The 16,402-nt window shown below is 27.8% G+C and overlaps 1 long non-coding RNA gene across 1 annotated transcript in view; it reads left to right on the forward strand.

Moving 5' to 3' along the window:
• Positions 1-8,214: 8,214 nt before the first annotated feature.
• Positions 8,215-16,402, forward strand: part of LOC148227447 (uncharacterized) — a 151,828-nt gene continuing 143,640 nt past the window's right edge. The window contains exon 1 of the long non-coding RNA XR_015811960.1: positions 8,215-8,250. This is a non-coding gene — a long non-coding RNA (uncharacterized LOC148227447). The remainder of the gene's footprint in view (positions 8,251-16,402) is intronic.

Below are 16,402 nucleotides of genomic sequence, written 5' to 3' on the forward strand. Positions count from 1 at the left end.
CCCGCGAGCCGTAGGTTGCCCACATGTTGCGCACAACATCTTTCATATACGATACAGTATGAGACGGGTCGTATCTAAACAAAATGCTTACGTATATAACCTAACCCTTATATTGTGATTTTGGTCATAGCATAAGATCTTTATTGAGTGTCTTATTCTCGAATGAAGCATAGAAAAAATGGCATAGGGCGTTTTGGTGGTGGTGTCACCGGCGATACAGGTTTACCTCGAGAGTTATGAAGGCATCCGGCGCAGCGGTCACGAACGCTAGGAATGCGAGCGTCCGCGAATATTTATTGCGTTTACCCACGAACCGGGAATGGCCGCCGATAAAATCGTACAACTCCCCCGCTACGTTTATAACACAATAAACGTCACAACCATAAAACGATCCTTTAATCGACGAAGCTACCGGAAGACATCTCAAAAGATCGACAATAGTTCGGTGCGTTATTGTTATATGGATATGGTTTGTAAAGTATAACTATATTTTTTTATATTAATTTTAATATCTAATGTTCTATAGCTATGCATTTATTACATCTCTATATATTTTAAATGATATCATTAAAGTATTATGGCTTGTGTCAAAAATTCAGATTAAATATTTTTATCATTTATTAAATTTTTTAATTTCCATAATTTTGAAACGTAATCGCGCAGAAAATCGGCTACAGACAATCATACCGAAGGAGCGGCTAAAGCCGACTGCACCGTGAGCTGGCTGGCCAGCTGTCTTGAGTAGTCAATACTCGTGCGCCATGAAATGCTTATCGGGAATTGAATTGATCACGCATGCGCACTAGAACTTACTCGTGCTCGTGTTTACAGTCGCCCGTCATCAATTTTTCATGCGGTTGACGTTTTGAATCTGTCTATTTTTCCGGTCTTTCGGCCTTCATGTCTCGCAGTGGGAGCTGTCGGCTTCCCATACCAATAGTCGGGCAGGTATGAAATCTCTTGTACTCTTTACATTTCGACGATCGTGTTCTAAATTTAAGGAATACGAAAAGAATTTTCCAGAACCCCTTTTTATATCACTTCAACACTAATATGGAACTTTTTTTAATTTTATGTGTTTGAAAAGTAAACTTATTTATATATATTCGTCACCAGAATTTCATTTCAAATCTAATAATTGCATTAATAATGTGATTTTAAAAAAAATACTAAAAGATATTTTAACGGAAGTATGCAATTTAATAAAATTAATTTTTACCATACCGGTGATAAGTGCTTTTGTAAAAAGATAATTTTCTATAATTAAAAAAATAAAAACATTCACTAGAAATAGTCAAAGTGAGAATAGATTGTCAGCCCTTGCATTAATATCAATCGAAAAAACTTTCTGACAAGTTATTCAAAGACAATATATAATATTATATGATGCGGTTATTGATGACTTTTGCGAGAAGGAGCGTTGAATAAAATTAATTTTCTAAAAATTAATAAATAATATGTTTATCGAATAAATAAAATAAATTTAAAAATATAGTTTTTGTTCCCCCCCTTACTATATGCCCTGTTTTAAAAGTCACAACATGCTACTCATTGGATAATATTGATTAAATATTTTGCACTTTTTTTATATTCAACTCAATATTTTCTGTAACAAAAATGACATCACTTATTTCTAGCAAAAAGGATATATAACATATATGACAGTGAAGTTACCAATGCGTGTAACGCTACTTATATAGCAGTACTGTTTCAAAATCAGCTACATAGGAACATCTTTAATATATTATAGCAAATGCTGCGGGAATATCGAGTTAAGGGAAACCTAATATTTTGAGTTATTAAATATAAAATATTTTGGTTTCGTAGAATAAAATTGTTTATTAAGTAAATAAGTTTTTAATACATAATATATAGTGTCTTAATTCCAAATATTTATAATGTAGATTATTTTCATCTCATAATTGCCCAATGCACTTGTTGCGAAATATGTGTTGTATAAAAAATGTACTAAAAAACGACCACCGCTGTGCCACTGTTTGTGTTTTATGTATAAGCAAAAAATATATTAAAAAATATGATTATTTGACATCAAAAATAGTGCAATTCTTTTTATCTTTTTACTAACATCTTTTTACCAAATCAATAATTGAGATTGATAGTTTAAAAAAATGCATACATGCCCCTCTCGTGTCGAGTGACACTAATTTCTTTATAATTATAATACATTTTATTGTGTTGTGCAATATGTTTATTTTTTTAAATTATGTACTGCAATGATTAATATATTTTTTATGATAATATTATGCACCGATCTATTTCGACACAAATGCAATTTCAATAGTGGCACAACTGTCGATCTTAATAAGTTGATAAAATTATTGTTACATTTTAATTTATCATTATGATTAAAATCAGTTTTGAAATTTAATATGAGGACCGTTTTATTGAGTAGAATTTTTTGTGATTACATGTATATAAAAAGACAAATATTTCTCGCGAAAGATTGCAATGTGATATATTGCAAATATGTTAAAAATTCTACCGTAGCACCTTAACCAATTTGAGTAAAAATTCCTTTTGTCGGCACTCGATGGAAAAATTCCGAAAATCGTCAACGATGAAAGCATAGTCGTTTATTTTTTTACCCTTGCTAATCATCGAAAGGCATTGTATTGCTTGAGCGCATCAATATTTCTTTTGCGTCGAAGTGCTCGATAACTAGATAGCTTCAATAACGCCTTCAACGTAAGGTTTAATAGGGAAATAAAAACTTTTTTGTTGTCCAAACTCCATTATTGAGTTTTAACAAAAACTTGTAGCCGTTTACCACAATATTGCGTCTCTTCGACTGTCACAATGGTGCAATTCATATGATATTGCTTTTTATATGTCAGCTTTATGTGAAGCAGAAGCAGAATTGAAAGCAGCCGTCTGAAGATAATAAAAAATGTATAATACATTTTATATTGCAAATTAAATAAAAATTACAAAGATTAAATTTATATTCATATCATATTTCTTATAAATTAAATTCTCATAATTATTTTTTTCATTAAAATTGAGTTTGTAGCTCTTTAAAAAAAATTAACTTAAGACCATAAAGCGGTTTTGCAAATATGAGATAATTGAATAATGCATTCAATTTAGCAACCGATTCGGTATACTTCAGTCTGGTGAATCGTTTACTCGCGGTAAAAAATAAATATTTACCTTGCGCCGGTCGTTTATGGGTCAAAATTGACCCCGAAATGAAATAACAGCAATTTGTGGTTAATTACGATAAAGGAAATTCTTTTACAGCACCGCAAGTGCACATTTCGACCGCGATGCTTTAAGCAGGTGAAAATTGCAGTGCTTTTTGACGTTTTAATGACTGCTCCTCACAATGTACGAATGATTGATAAAACGACATTGTGACGCGTCGAAATTAGCAATCGGTAAAAATATTACTGAAATTAAACTGTCGATTGGTGGTTTGAAAGAATGTGGTACCTTTCGCAAATATGCAGACGTTATCTTTTTGATATGTGGGTCAAACAAAGTCGTTGACGATAAAATCTTTGAGTAGTAAAAAAATGACATGCACGGACACTTCTAGGAAATCGCTCGATGGTTGTTTATTTAAATATGATTATGTTTCATAGTCGATTGCCTATTAAGTACTCATCAAATTTAAATATGAATAGCCGAGTGGTATCGAATTCCAATCATGGTACAGTTTTTTAATCATTAAAAAACACACGTGGGATGTGGTGACTTTTACTTTTTTTAAATAATTGAAATATATTTTATTTTTATATTAAAGGAATTCAATATAACTTAATTCATATTTTTTTTAAATATCTGTTGCTTGTATCCAAGTATGTATCATAATTAAAGTCATTTTATATAGTAAGATTAGATTACTTTCATTATTAGAAATCAGTAAACAATCAGTACTGTACATTTTCTCATATTAATTTTATGATAAAACAGTTATTCGGGTTAAAGTTATTTAATTTTGATAAACTATATACTTTCGTCAGTTGTCGTATCACATTTTAAATTCCATAATAAAATTAGTTACTGAATTTTTTTCAATTTAAAAACCATGTAATGTCAAGAATAAGAATAAATCAGATGGACCAAGGTCTTGCGATTATGGAGAGTGTTTGATATTATTTTAATAAAATTATTTTATTTTTTATTGGAACACCATCACCACACGATGTTACGCATTGCCTTGGTGAGATATATTTTTTGCAATTTTTATTTTTAGTTTATACTACAAATTTACTTGTTTACAAAATAACATGCAACCGGCAATTATTGAAATTTTTTAATCGTAGTACCTTTAAAACCATAATTATGAGATGCAGATGGCAAAGTGCACATGGTTGCTTGACTTTAATTTACAACGTAATCTTCATGGTGTTTTACCTATGTCAACATATTTGCAATCCTCAAAAGTGAATTATTATTTAATATTAAATTATTTAGTTTATTAATTATTATTAACATTTTGAAATCACAGATAATCTGTCGTAGAAAATTTATATTTTCCACCATTAGATAATTATTTATTACCAATAAAAGCTGACGACAATCCCACAAATATAAAATGACAATATGTGTATTAACCCTAGTGATTGGTAATTGAATATGTTTTAAAGTATTTTATTCAGTATTAGAAGTAAACGTGTTGAGTGATCTCAACGCACGAAATAACGAAACCCTGATAAATTTACATATGAGCCCTAATTATAATAATCAAGTTATTCTGATAAAAAATCATATATCGAAAAAACATATATAAATCGCAAGAAGAAACATCGCGTGCAGTGCAATTAATATAAAAATACACATGAATACGTGGCGTGTTTGCTGCGATAATTGAGCAAAGATTGGCCGTCACTGAACTGAACAATTAATGTGTTAACAAGATTTTTTATTAAAATAAGATTAAATGCAGCTTATGTACTCCATATTAATATTAAAGGAATTCATATAATTCGCACATGGTTATCAAATACATAGTTGAAAACGTTAAATTTTATAAAGTTATTCATCGGCACCTATTAATTGGTAAAATTTATCTGAACAATAACATTTTATGGCTGTTCGTTTATTTGGAGTAAAATAATAGCCAATGACCTTAAATTGAGCGTAGTCGGTCGATTGCTTCATGGAATTCACATAAAAAATGGCAATCGCTCTTTTTTACTCTACTTTAGACGTGAACTTCAAAAGGCAGATCCTGGTAATAAATAATTGATATTAGAATCCGAATTTGCAAAAATATCGCTCTCTGTTGCGGCCACCGCACTATTTATTGGGCTCAATAAGTTCCAATCAGACCGCAAACGCGGTCGAGTTGAAAAAAATTAAAACCATTTTACATAAATTTCACTCGTATGCATATTATTGTCACGATTCGCCATAAAACACAATAATGCATACATTATGTAAACTCAAAAAAATAAGAAATTGAAGAACGAAAAATTTTTTTAGTCCATTTACAGACATTCTAATTTAACGTTTATATTCCATATTTGTGCTGTTTTATTTAAATTTATTTATATTTTAGCGAAATATTATTTGGTTAAAACTTAACAAATATTATTAGTATATTAATTTACACGTATAGAATAAGTAGAATATAAATAATAAACTCAGTGTATTAAACCCTTTAATAGATCACAAAAGTAGTGTTTGTTTGGGTCGATATAAAGTCAAGAAATTATTTTAATGTATAAATTTACATCCAGTCATATACTTAAAAAATATTTTTTAAGCATTTTTTATAACTCTGCATAAAAATGGTGGGTCCGTGTCAGATGTTTGAATATATGTATGCTTTCTTGAAAGTTTTTAATATATGTAGGAAGTATTTGAATGGCAAAAAAATGTTTACAATAATAATTAGATAGGAAGAAACCGCTCCGTGTGAAAATCAGCAGATTAAAAAAAAATGTTTATAGGCTTTCCACCGAGTTTTACCATAAAATTTGTCTGTTAGCGAACTTATATCTCGTATTTAAAATAACTTAAGGAGTTTTTTTTATCATTATCTTTTTAAAAATACGAAAAATGTAAAATAACATAGCTGTTGATGGAAATGTTTTATACAAATTAGTTATGACTAGTGAAATATGTTCGCTTTCAAAGTGGTCAAATAAATAGTTGCAAAATAAATTTTAAAACTGTCCTGGATTATTTTTATCTCTTAATGAAAAAGCACATGGGCTTAAATATATACTGCAACTTCTAATGTTTTTTCATCTTGTTATTGGGTGAAAAAGGAAACATTTGAGTAATGCAGTAAAAATGAGATTTAATATATAAATCAATATATTATAGTACAGAAACGTGTGGAAAGGTTTTTGAACTGATCCTAGAATGGTACATAATTAAATCAATAGAATATCTTAAAAAGAAAATTGATTGCACAACTCAACTAGCAAACAAAAACTTATAGAGATGATCGAAAGAGTTTGCCACGACTAATTATACCAGAAAATCGATAAATTGTTGATTCATTTTGTGCTTTTCCGTGTTTTATTAGTATGAAAGGCTAAATTAGGTGCAACAAAAAAAGTATATATATTCTACGTAATCACTGTTTATTAGTGGTAGTATTCGATTTTAAAATATTTTTATATACATGTCGCTTGCAAAGATTTTTCTAATTATTGCATTTTTTTACATTTTTGCCTTTTGTTTGTTTTTATTGTGGGTGTTTTGTGTAAAATTCTGCACATGTCATTTTGACTGCCATTTTTAGGGCAACTGTTCTGTTTTCAACTTTTAAGTTGAAATTCGAACTGAACAGCGACGTGCTGACGGCCGATTACATGCTATACTGCAATACGTGGAAATAAAACCGCTGAAGAAACAGAACAACGAGTTGCTGACTTAAAGCTAATATATTATATTACCCTAATTTGTCGATACGTTTTTTTGTGTTGTTTATGTAATAATAACAAAAAACTTTGTAGTATATTATTTTAAAATATAAATTATGGTATCATACAGTATATTAAATATATTTCTACTGTAGCCATTTGGTAAATAATATGTACCTATAATATTAGTAATGGAACTCTAAACATAAGTTAAAAATTAATTTGTAGCTGCTTTTAAAACAGTAAATTTTAATAGAGTTAAATTTTTGATAAAAAATACAAAATATAGTAATAAAATAAACTTTATCGTTATTTTAAGAGTAAAAAATTTAGGCACTTGTTCACAAAACGTTCAATAAATACAGTGATCAAAACTTGCGGTGTCAAGATTACTACCTCTCGTTACGATGGTCTTCAATTATTTAATACAATAAAATTTATCACGCATTTCGTCAAATTTTTATATTTTGTAAATACATACATTACGACAATAAAGAAAGCTGTTAAAGATGAGCGCTTGATGTATCGCCTTACAAATTTCTGCGCCCACAGGCCCTTAATAATATCTCAATTGTAAAAAAATCCGCATTATAATAATAAAATAGACAGCGCGTTGAAATAATTAGATCGCGTCGTTATTATGAACGATTACGGTCGCGATTCGCTCTCGATTTGAATAACAAATTTCCAGGTGTCCAGCGCGGTAGTAGAGAACAGTGAGTCGAGGGTAATCATCCCGGGAGATGGAGATTACGTAAGTGGATGCTGCGGATACGTGTGTGCGTTCGACTTACGTAAAGTACGCGCGCGCCGGTGTGTATAGCGAGGTGAGCAAATTATAAGCGGACACTCGGACGGCTCATTCGCCCCGCGGCCGCAACGCGGGCCGGATGTGTGATCCGTGGGCCGCAAAACCGTTCGGGCCGCGAAACGCTACCCTCTTGCGCGCCCGCGTGTGATGACATCAAAAATAACAGTTAAAAATAAACCAATAATGACGTGATTTTACACATCAATTTGAAACGTTAGTAACATGCTAAAATGTAATTCAAATATAAAAAAATTATACAAGTATAGCAAATTGAGTTTAATGTAAGAATATTATTAATTTAAAGACTGGGCAATTAAATGTATGAGTAATTAAAAAAAGATTAATTACGGGGTAGTTTAAAACGACGGCCGGTTAAATATACCGTACGCGTACGCCCATCCGCGTTTTTAATTAACATTGTGTTTTAAAACGTGCAATTTAAGTGTTTCAATTAAATTTAACACTCATATCAGTACAGTGTTATCGTCGTCAGTGATGCGTTTTAATAAAGTGCTTTTTTATTATGAGAAATGTTACAAATTCGCGATCATTCGCCGGATGCTGGGCACTGGAACGAGATTGTATACGTGCAAGGTATGTTCGGATTATTTTTCTTGTACCCATATATATATATTATTTTGAAGTAATCTAATCTGGGAGAATATATTAGTATACAATACATATTTACCTATTCTAAATAAAAATTATTTAAATTATAAGTTTAAAATTATTAAATCAAATAAAATAAGAAGTATCACATAACTCTTATCTTAGAATTGTGGGATATATTGAACTTAAAAATCTTTCACGATGTGCTAACGTACGTAAGACTTCATTAACCCATTTAATGCCAAAGGGTCTGAAAATCTGCCAATACTATCTACTTGTGTAAAAATTGCGATGGGGTAAAAAAAATCGGCTTTGCAATTTTTACTAATTTAATTTTCTTAATAAATGATTATATTTTTTAGTTATTATTTTAACTATGTATAATATATATTATTATGTCACACATCATAAAAAACACGCAGTAAAGCATTTTATTTTTTAAAATATACATAAGTAATTTTTTGAAAAAATATAAAAGGTTATTTTTTCTAAAAAAAACGCTTGTCAGTTTTTCCATATGTAAGGCATTAAAAAGGTTAATAGAAATATATTACTATGTTTAAGTTGTTGGTAAAATAGATAATATGTAAAAGAGTCATACACCATGTCTTTGGCCTGAATTTTGTACGTCAATTATATATACTTACAGAATAAAGTGGTATTTTACCTTTTTTATATAATAAAATATAATAAAGTATGTTAACACATTAATATGCTAAATTTTTATTAAAAGAATAGTTACAAATAACTTACACACAATAATTTATATTATTGAAATAATTAAAATGTACTATAAACTGGTATTTACTTAAAGACTGCTTATTTTATATGTAAATAAAACACTGGGCTATTTAATTTTATAGTTTGTCTATTAAATATATAGAGCAATTTAGTATATTATAATAAATATAATGTATAGTCATTTAAAAAAATTAAATTAAATTAAAATTTTATTGATAGTCTATTATTCGCATACGATGTACTTTTTATTATATTATATGATAATAAATATAAAAGAAAGATCTAAAAAGTATGATGCTAAGTTAGTGTTGAAGTTGGAATAATTTTGTGAATCTTTAATTTGCGTGATTCTTAGGTTTAGTTGTACTGCTTAGTAAAAATCTTATTGTACATATTAATTAGCAGAGATACTCTATTGCAAATTATATTAAAGAAAAAAGCGTATTTTATACAAAATCTTATTTTTATGTATAATTATGTTTTGCTATTCTTGTTTTTATATTGCTTAATGGTATTTTTAGTTTTTATATAATAATAATTAATTGTGTTATTGAACCATTATATGTATATTTCGATGATATACTTCTGAGCATATCTATTATGATTCAATTTTTTACTTAATATTTAAAAAATATTGAATATGTTACGCTAAATACATTCTGTAAAGCTTGCTTTATATACATACCATTAAAAGTGTTATTAAATTGGCAATGATTCACAGAGTCGTTCATTGACACGTCGCGCAACATAAATCAAATTTTAGTTCCGCCGGTCAAAAAGCGAGTCTTGCGCGTCAATTACGTGCCCACCACACACTTATTTAATGAAATCGTAAATTAGCGTCCGTGGGCCACAAATCAATTTCAATATTCAAATTTTTCCCGATTAAAATCGTAGTTTTCGTGCCGGAAACTGTGCGGCCGTCCGCCGCCGGTTAACTGTGCCGTCGCAAAGATTAAACGCGGTGCCGGACCGACGCTTTCAACACTCAATATATCTACTATATTATATTGTGTGGAGTGCAGTCAACTTTTTTATTGCTTTTTAGGCACTAAAACGTCTGCGATGATCGACCATAAACTATTGACGGGTAAAACACAGTAACACGTTCATTCGTAGCGAATTGCTTTGCATGCTTGGGTGCGGTGCACGCGAAATGAGAAAATTTACTGTATAGATATTAAATTGATTGGTCGTGCTTTTAAAGAAAATTTTTTATAAACAATATTTTTATATTTTAAAAATATATCTGAATCTAAATATTTTTGTTTGTACAAAAACGTGTTTTTAAAAGAAAATGAATTAAATATAGATGAACCAATAGTTATGATCCGCATGGGCTCAGACTCTAATTTTCGATAAATTTCAGTTAGTATTATATTAAAACATTTATTAAATAAAGAATTCATAAAAGGTATTAAAAAAAATTTAATTTAGTTTTTATCTTTTATTTTTTATTAAATTATCTAATCCTGTTATTTTATTATTTAAATTTACTCTTATAACGATAAGATGGTTTAAAATCATTAACTTTTAATATGATTTTTTCTGTATTCTAAAATTTGTAAATACATTTTTATATAAAAAATGTAAGTAGTACATTCTATTTTTTCTCATTTAAAATAGTAAATCATTTAAAATATGAAAATATGTGAGCAGTAGAGAATAAATAATAATATATTTTAAATTAGCATATATTTTACATAATAAGATCTTATATATATAATGCTAACCGAAAAAATGGTAACGGGATTATTTCGAACACAGAAAAAAATCTGAATATAGGTGTTTGTTTGATTGTCAAATATATTTTCCTTTTAATTCTAGCTGCTTAATCTTTTTCTTTATTTTCATGTAAAAATTTGTGTAATTATAGGAAATATAAGTGTATCATACCAATGTAAATTACTAATATAATTGTAGAATACATTTAAATTAAAATCATGTTAACTTCTGCTGTAAACACAGACAATATTTACTTATTCTTAAATATACATACTCGTATATATGTATATTGATCATTATTTGTTTGAAATTTTCACTGTGCAAAATTCTCGTTTGCGCAATAATCACCGAACCAAAAAACATGTTAGCAAAAATTGAATTATAACAATATAATTCGTTTTTTCTAGTATACAAATTAGCAATAATAACTTATACTAATCATATATTATTTTTTTTAAAAACTTCAATCTAAAAATATCTGTTTTACATATTTTATCCAAAGGCTGCTTTATGATTGACTTAAGTTAAGATGTCAAAAATATGTTCTTAAACTTAAAATTATCTCTTAAACTAAAGTTTATTTACCTAAATTAATAACAAATGTGGAACAAAACATTTTATATTTTTAGATGCTCTAAGTGATATTTGTTATTGGTTTTAGACGTTTTAATATTATAATTATTTTTTAGTTTCATGACTTTTTTATTTAAAAATTAAAAAAAAATAGTTAAGCTATTTTTCTTGATATATTAGGCCAGAACATTTTTTCTTCGGTTTTGCACTCTCAAGTTGATTGATTTAAATGATATGTGTTAATTTGTTGTGTTTCAACGGTAAAACAATCAACATATGCTAGTAAATATTGTGACACATCAGTCTGAATATGAGACTTTTTTCAATTTTTTTTAATGTAAAATTAGATTTTGCTGAATAAATTTAACCAATTGCTCTGATTTGTCTTACTGGCTGCACTATTTCAGTGTTACATAATAAGTTGTAATTATTAATTTAGTAGATATATTAAAAGCAGTATTTACTTCAAATTATCAACAGCTCTAAAAATATTAGTTTTACTCGATATATAAAGCACAAGAAATAATGCATTTGAGTAAAAAAATAGATAGTTGTTTTACTGATGTTTCTTATTTATAAATATTGTTAAAATAACAATAATTAATACTGGTTATATAAATAAAAAAAATAAAGAAACCGTGCATTACAAATCAACTATTTGACGTCAACGTATAAAACAAAATTTACTACGTCTTAAATTACAATACACATTATAAATTTACATTTTTTCATCATTCTAGCAATTCATTCTACGAGCACAATAATTACGTTGTATAAATTCAGAACAAAAATATTTACTATTTGCTTTCATATTAAAATTTTACGACGTCAAATAAATCTGACTTTTTGATTAGACGGTGAAAAAAATCAATTTGAAACTGTATCGACTTTAATATTGATTTTCATTCACAATTTTAAGATATTCGAGTGGGCGTCCCTGTCAGACGTAAAATATGAATATCATAATAATATTTAACGTTCGGATCACGAAACGATAGCATAAGATATCTTTATGTGGCACATTTCTTAAAACGCCTTAGATAACGCAGCATCGTTGAGGAGATACGAAAAAATAATTTATAACAAATAACCTGTATACACTGTATATAATAGATACTAAAATTTTATAACTCATTCCAATGTCCATTGCGGTGGACGACTGTTATATCGCATTCTTCTTTTGATCTCGTTTTGGAACACGAATTGTATGATTGATTGAATCACCTTATTTAGCGGAAGGCATACTCGGTTCAAATCAGTAAAAATACGGTAACGAACCGAAAACGGTACCGTGATTGGTAGATATGCGACACGTGTCATCAAAAATATAATATATGGAATCTATCTATGTAAATAAGGTACATGTATAATATTAAATTAGATTTATTTAAACCAAACTTTAGCAGTCATTTTTTTGATCGATCTCAATCCTGATTTGAAGCGTAGTGAGAAATAAAAATATTATGTTAACCCGACAGTCAGTAATCAATGATTTGAAGATAATTACTGCTTTACTTGTACCATGACTTGCTTATATGTAGGACGTTTGGAGCAGTATATAAAAAAATACAAAATAAGACGATATCTTCCACGATTACTCATCATGTACATAAGCATATAATAACAGTGTAAAATATAAATGCAATGTAGTCTAAATTAACTTATGTGAAATATAATAATTATTGCGCGTAATGCGGTGGATGAACTTCAATTCCATCAACTGTAAGAAAATATTATATGGTTTTAATGTTGAACGCGCTAATTTTATATGGTGTTTTATTACTGCGCATTGTGAAATTTTTGCAAAAGGTCTATTATTTATATATGGTAAAATGCGGAATTTTATTGTGGGAGAAAATTCCAGAATTCCTTCGGATAATAATTTTTTATTGTCCACAAAATAAATTATAGTAAAATGGTACATGTTCAAAAAACTATTGCCAAACATCCGAGTCATCTTCTGGTAATAAAAGTCGTGCAGTTTTATTTGTATCGGACGCCGTAGAACTATCTTTAACGGTCATCTTGGTAAAATAATTAAAAATATAATTGCTGTCAGATATTAAATTTTTCTATAAAATACGTATCATTTATTAAATAATTGAATGGCATTATATTTTTTATTAACTTATAAAAAACAGTTACTTATTATTATATTTAAGCTATATTAAGAACGCTAATAATTAAATAGTATATTGTAATTACCATCAATGGATATGGGCATAGAATTGTACGGTTATTTCATTGGTAATGGTTTTAAAATACTGTAAATTTAATGCAATGCTCATATTTATATTAGTGATTTAATTTGATGACAATAATACATAGTATGTATGCAATTTACTTAAAATATACGGTTTGAAGTACAAATATATTTTTAAGTAAAAAATGATTAGTATTATCATAAAACAGTGGTCATTTTTGTTATAAAAGTGATTTTCATAGTTATTTTTAAGCTGATTTTTAGTAATTTTATTTCATTAATACACGAGCTTATAATGTAATACGTTCATAAATAAAAATACATATACATACATAGTATATCAGGTTAATAAATATGTCAAAATTAAAATTTTAATTTTAGCAAAATAATGCATATCACTTAGAAAAAAAATATATAAGTACTTTCTAGCAAAAATAATTATTAAACACTATACATTTTCATATTTTTCTTATTTATAAAATTAATTTAGTTTTAAATAATTTTAAGGCGTACATAGTATATTAAAAAAAATATTTTTACGTATATTATCTAAGCAAAAATTAAAAAAACGATTGGTAAAATCAATAATATTAGAAATAAAAAATAACATGAAAAACAAATCTAGTACTTTTTCATGATAATACAAGAAGCTTTCTATTTAGTTAAATATTGTAATTTTGATAATTATTTTTATGACAATGCGTTAATTTAAAATATAACATTAAACGGAATTACTAAATATATCTAATTATATCCTTCATAAGTTTTACCATGTAACTATTAATAATCGTATTGTGAGGAATCATGTGTATAATTCATATAAGATCTATATATTTCTAATTAGAAAATTACTATGCAATTATTATATTTAAACATATAAATAATTAATATTTAAGATTGAGATATTTATTAATGTAATGTACATGTAAAAAAATCTTATCATATGTTAAAATATACTTTATCTGCTTATCGCGATTGAGTCAAATAACCTATTATACGCTTTATGGTCAGATTAATATTGTATCATGAATAGGCTTTTTCGACCGGCGCGTTTTAACATAAATTAAAATCGTACATATGTACATATATAACTATATATATTATGGTTATCTTCATCATCATAATAAAGACGCTCGAGTGGAAGACCAGTTTCGGTAGGTTTAACCCATACAGTGATTATCTTCGTGAAACGTTTTTCGCTTATCGACTGTTTCTACTAACGCGTATAATTTCACACTCCTGTCTTTTATTATGGGGTTGTGGTTGTAAGACTAAAATACATTTATAAATAATATTATATGCTGATTAGATAGAGTTTCGGCTGAGAAAAAAATATGACTTTACTAGTGAATGAAATGCGGACAGTTGAATGTGTTAACGGATTTCATGCTTGACAAGATTTTGTGAGACGTTGCCTTTAATTAAGAGCAAAAACCGAAAATTTACCATGATTGTAGTAATAAACTAAATAGGCAAATTATGAAGATTCTTTACATACATAGAATTTTTTTTATTGTAATTTATTTTCTCATAGTAATTGCTCATTTTAGAATTAAAACCTTTTAAGTTACTTTTTTAAGAAACTTCTTAGTCAACTGGTGATACAAATTATTTTATTTTATATGTGATTAAAATGATTAGGCGCAGCAAATTTGACATGAAATTCTTGTTTTTTTATCTGTCAAATTTATGACAGCTATTATTTTTTTCTTATTCGATAGTGTCTTATAACTTCATAGATTATAAGGCAATATCGAATAAAATCGATTTGCTGTCAACTCATAACGTTAATAATACTTTATGAACGCAACAATATAACGTTATAATCAAAGATCGTAAAGAAAATCAATTAAAAGTGTTAACTTTCACTTCGGACGACATGCAAACGGCCTCGTCTTGAGTTCGTGCAAAGTGAAAAAAGTTTAAAATAGTGATGTTCTCACACGCACAGTGGCCTAACTGGTTAAAGTGGCAAATTTATTATTCGTTTTAATTCCTCCGGTTCGATCCCGTTCATTAGCGAGCGCGGTTTGTTCTCACGCTCTTATTGATCTTTCCGCTTTTCTATACTGCTGACATCTTCAGTGAAATTAATTAATTCGGATGAAATTACACGGTGAATTTGATCATAAACGCAGCCGTAATCGGCCAATTTGCAGCCGAATTTCGCAACACTAGATAGAGATTGGCATTTCAAATTAAATTGCAGACATTACATAAAAAATGGAATTAACGAAAAAAATCGATTATCCGCTTGAATTGCGAAAATCCTCGTGGGAATCAAAACTAATTTTAAACATTTTTAATCTATTTTATACAGAATTAAAAAATAAATATAAAATTGTAATAACATTTTTTTTGCTGTTTGATGCAATTGGAAAGCTCAAGTAAGAATAATGTTTTATATAACTTTTAATCATAAATTAGCTTGTATTTTTATATCCACCATTGGTCACATTTACATCATGAGAAACATAGAAACATCATACAAATAATATTTTTACGATACATAATTTTCTGCATTAACTGCTTATATCTACATAAATCAAAATATCGACTCCGTTTTGTGAATAAAATACCCTAAGTAGAATTTTGATCGATAGCACCACAATTTGATAAAATTTGTGTTGATAGACAGCTTAAACGCATCTATAAACATACATAAAAGTAAACCTTATTATTAATATAAAAAAATTGTAAAATAATAATAAGTATATTTTTAAATACAAATAAATAAAACCTTGCTTTTGTATCAAAAATATTGTTGCTTACTGTAATTTATAATATTTACAATGCTAGTCATAATATTTAAATTAGTTGTATTATTAGTTAAATTTGCAGTTTTTATTCGATGGGAGTATATAAATGTGTTCTTAGAAAAACTCTATGTATATA

This window comes from Plectrocnemia conspersa, unplaced genomic scaffold (genome assembly GCF_051122295.1).
Source record: "Plectrocnemia conspersa isolate PC_06_02 unplaced genomic scaffold, ASM5112229v1 ptg000013l, whole genome shotgun sequence".
Taxonomy (NCBI): Eukaryota; Metazoa; Arthropoda; class Insecta; order Trichoptera; family Polycentropodidae; genus Plectrocnemia; species Plectrocnemia conspersa.